This window comes from Parus major, chromosome 20 (genome assembly GCF_001522545.3).
Source record: "Parus major isolate Abel chromosome 20, Parus_major1.1, whole genome shotgun sequence".
NCBI classification, from domain to species: domain Eukaryota; kingdom Metazoa; phylum Chordata; class Aves; order Passeriformes; family Paridae; genus Parus; species Parus major.
In genome coordinates this window covers 435,127-439,795 of record NC_031788.1, presented here as the reverse complement: position 1 = coordinate 439,795, position 4,669 = coordinate 435,127, and positions in this window count along the sequence as shown.

Below are 4,669 nucleotides of genomic sequence, written 5' to 3'. Positions count from 1 at the left end.
TTTACCAATATATAAAATACAGCAACATCACACCTCCCCAGCTCTGCCCATCACATCCAACATCATGCACCTGCTGAGGGCTCTGGTGTTGCTACAACTGAGGAGGCACCCTGGGACACTCCTCCTTCACTGAGACCACCCTGGGGATGGTGCCTGTCCAGCCTCAACCTACGAATCCTATCATCTATGCTCCCACTTGCAAATGCTATCCATTGATCCCACTTGTGCACCCATAAATCCCATGTGATGCCCAAAGTGCTTTGAGTGCTCTCAGGGATTTTGCTGGCACTGGTGCCCAGGGCACCCCAGGGCCCTGAAGGGACTCAGCTGGGTGACCTGTGATTGAGTGAAAAGCAGAAACCCTCTCTAGTGTGTACATGGAAGCAGCAGCAGCAACTGCAGCCCCATCACCTCACAGCCCTTCAGTGCAGCACTGCCAGGAGCAACCCCAGTACCAGGACCTGAACACAAACACCCACCCCTAGAACAGGGTCAAGGACAAGCCAACAGGATCTGGCAAGGGCAGGAATTACCACCCTGGGTGCTCTGAGGCCCCTCCATGGAAGGGAAGGCAGAGCTGGCCTGAGCTACCTGAGCATGAGAGCATCCAAACAATGGTGACAGTGGTAAGGGACATGTAAATAGAGTTCACTTCTCCTGAAGGCAGGAAGGGGTTAGGGCAGGGGAGGAGAAGGGCTCAACCTGGAACAGTTCTGGGTCACACTCTGGTGGCAACTCTCCATGGTCAGGAACTGAAAGAGGTGTTCCTGCAGCTGCTCAATCTCCATGGGGACCAGCAGCTTGGGACACTGGGATGGGTGCCCCACATTCTGGGGATATGGGTCTGGGGTGGGATGGCAGCACTCAGGAAGTCAGCCTGGCTGGGGGCTCTCCACCATGAGGCTGTGGATGTCCTGTCCTGGGGAGTTCCCACACATGTTCTGTGGCAGTGATGGGACAATGGTTTATTTGAAGTGCTCCCTGGGGAACAGCCAGCCAGGCTCAGCCAGAGCCCAGAGCCCTGATCTGGACCATGTTAGCACCACCCTGCAACAATGCCCTGCCTGGGACACAGGGTGGGGAATCCTGACCCAAGAACCAAGTCCCTTCCAGACAGCAGCAGCACAGGCCAAGCCCTTGGGGACTGAACCCCAAGGATGAGGAATCTGCCCAGCCAGGAGAAGCCACTCAGCATTCCAGCAGCATCTACTGACACCTCGTGATCTCCACTGCCCACTCAGGCAGCTGAGTGCCCAGCTGTGAGCTCATCCAATACCCGATGTGCCTGTTTCCAGGCTGGTGCTGCCAAGGGAATGCTGAGCCTTCTCTCCTTTCCCCGCAGCTTCCAGGCCCTGGCCCTCTGTGACTTCCCCTCCAGGGTGGGGGTAGCCACTGTCCTGAGGATTGGGTGTAGATAATAAATGCAAAAAGCAAGCAGGGAACACAGCCTATGTGAAACTAAGTCACACAAGCTTCTCACTCTGGCCTGAGAAAGCATGAGGAAAAATCTAAACAATCTTTGGAGAAAGACAACAATCTTTGCAGGTGTTGTTTAGGATCCTTGTTGTTTACTTGCAAGAAACAGTCAAGGGGTGGTGTTCCACTTGACCAATGATAATGATGTGTAAGTTTAATGACCAATGAGAGTTTTACCTCTTGGACCTGCCTATAAAAGAAGAACAAAGATAATAAAACTTGCTCTCTTGGACAACGCAGCTGAGTCTGTGTCGTACTTCTTGACGTTCCTAATACAGTGTGACAATCGGGGAGCAGCTGTGCGTCCTCTCTGAGTGGGTCTCTGCACTCCTGACCAGTGTCCAGCCTGTGAGGCCATGGTGGTGGCACCAATCCTGTGTCTCTTCCCCCCCATCCTGCAGCCTCAGCCACTCAGGATGGCTCATGTCTCTTCCCCAAAGGGATAGGGAGTGGTGGCTGGTGGCATCCAAGGTTTTTGTCAAGGAATGCCACATCCCCAGCAGTTGTGTGGCTCAGTCATGGATATATGTTGCTAAAGGACACAGAATGATTCACATGGGCACATCTCAACGGTATGACAGGAAAAGAACTAACTTTATTTTCTGACTCCAGTATTTATAGATTCTTGACAATGACCAGGGATTGGATAAGTTACCACCTTCCCAATCACACTGGCCATGTGAAACATCTGTCAAAGACATTTCTTAGAAGGAATATGTAAACACTTATGTTTATAGTTACTTTCCTGGGAAAGTAACCAAAACTATGAAAACAAGATCAAAAGTCTAATTTTCAGGGCAACAGATATGTGCTGAGAAAAATCTGTCCAAAGGAGGGCCCCAAGGAACATGGCTCCACCACAGAACCTGTCCAACCCTGAGGCCAGATTCTTGCCACTGCTGCAGGGTGTCCTGCCCTGAACAGTGGCTGGGGCTTGGGGAGATGGCATGGCATGCTGGAGTGTCCCAAGGACACTGGGTGCTGGAGTGTCCCTGGAAGCCAGGAGAGGCTCTGCCAGTGCCCACCGTCTGCACAAGTGGCGGTACAAGGGCATCAGCCAGCAGAAGGAGCTGCTGCTCCATCCAAGCAACCACAGTAGATCCTGATACAGGAGAGCTAGACCAGGCCAGGTGAGTGCCCTCACACCCATCTCCATTACTGTCCCAGTCCTCCCCAGTAGGGTACCAAGGAGTAAAAGGGAATGATCTTCCCTTGCCACATGTAATGGCAATGGCCCTGCCTACAGGGCTGCTTCCTGCTGTTGCTGCTCCCCACTCTGTGCTGAGCCCCTTCTGTGGGGCCTCAAAAGAGCAAACCACTATCAGGTTCCTGAAGCTTTGGGTTACACAGAGAAGTGACAAGACTCAGCCTGCAAAAAGAAACAGGGGCCCATCACACCAAGGGGATCACACCTGTGAGGAGATCCTGCCAGGTGCCACTGTGCAGGTGACTTGTGGCACCAATGCCACCTGATGTACCAGCCATTCCCTATCACCTACATTGTTTTGAAGGTGCTCATGGCATGGGGCTGGCACAGAAGTGCTTGCAGGCACAAAGCCCAAGGGAAGAAAGGTGATGCCTGCTGCTTCTGTAGGATGGTTGAACCCCTGCAGTGTGTGTGAGTGCATCGGACAGTGGGGCTGAGCACAACAGGGGCCTGGGACAACTCAGCCAAGTGCCCTTTGCCTGTGCCTGCCAGGCTGCTATTTTGTGTGCTGTGGTGATCGCACTGCCTGGGCCTCAGTGACTCACTGCTGCATCCATTGGCTGGACAATTGATGTCTTTACATCTCACCCCAGCTCACCTTCCCCAGCCTGCACAACTTGGTGGACCACTACTGCTGGTAATGGCCCACCAGCCCCCCGGCACCCTGAGCAGTGTGTGAGGAGATGTTCCATGCCCTGAAAGTAGGGAGGGGGAAAAGGTGGCAGCTGGTCCCCCCCTGCCCAGGTGCACCCAGGTTGGGGGGCAGGGGGTGAACCCCATTGATGCTGCTGGGTCCCTGCCCAGAGTTCAGCGAGGGGCTCTGCTGCCCCCTCAGCAAGCCCTGCTCCATGGAAGGGCCAAGGGTGGCCCCAGCCCCCACAACACTCACTGTCATCAAGAAGCCATTGCTCCACTGGGACAAGACTGGGAGGTGGGGGCAGCAGGGACAGGGGCTGGGGCTCCCTCACCTGACCCTCAAGGAGATGTAGGCTGCCTGCTGACTGCCCTATCTGCTCTCAAGCAGCTCCTTCCTGTTCTTGGAGACCACATCCCCACTGGAGGACTCCCATCAGGCAGGGCCAGCGGGCAGCCATCAGCTCTTACCTGATTGTCTCAGAGACTGACACCCCCGAGCTGGACCCCACAGGAAAGGTGGTGAAGAACAGCAAGAACAGCTGAGGACAGGGCCCCACTTGGCCACAGCTCTGTGGTGGACACCCATCCCCCAGCTCAGCCTTCTCCTGCTTTCAGCCACAGTCTTTGTTGCTTCTGGGGCCCATTGGCTGGAACTTGGGGCAGCCAAGACCAATGTGGAGCCAGGCAGGCAGCGATGCTGGAGGAGGCAGCTGCCTGAGGGCCTGTCCTTCCCCCACTGGACATTTTGGGAAAGGATGCATGAGCACCCTGGGCCTCATCCAACACCCAGGGGGGGAGGAGGCAGAGGCTGCACAGAGGAGCCCTGCCTGCCCCACATGCTTCAATGGGACCCCTGGCATCTGTACTTCCACAGCAGCAGAGAGAGGATGGAAATGTTCAACAAACCAAATCTTGGACCAGGTGGAGGAACAACCCAACCTCACTGGACCTCCCAAGTTCAAGCACAACTGTTTTAGTGGCATGGGTGCAGGACTGCAAGCAGCAGCCATGGACCCTCAGAGTGCTCTCATCCCTATAATTCACCACTCTGCTTGCTGGGACCAGCAGCCGGGGGGAACCAGCCCCTGACTATGCCCAAAGCAGCTGATTTTAAAACCTTTTAATGCATGGATTGTAAATTACATAAAACAGGATCCTGCTGGACATGCAGGAATATCCACCTGTAGTGTCTCAATTAAAAGGCACTTCGTTCACAGCTGAGGCTTGGTGAACATATTGTGACTTGCCCATGGAACTGATTTCACTGCCGCAACCTGGGGGGATTTGCTCCTGCCATAGCCCTCGGCCCCAGCTGGAGTGAGCAGGCAGCCACTGGCCAGTGCTGGTCTT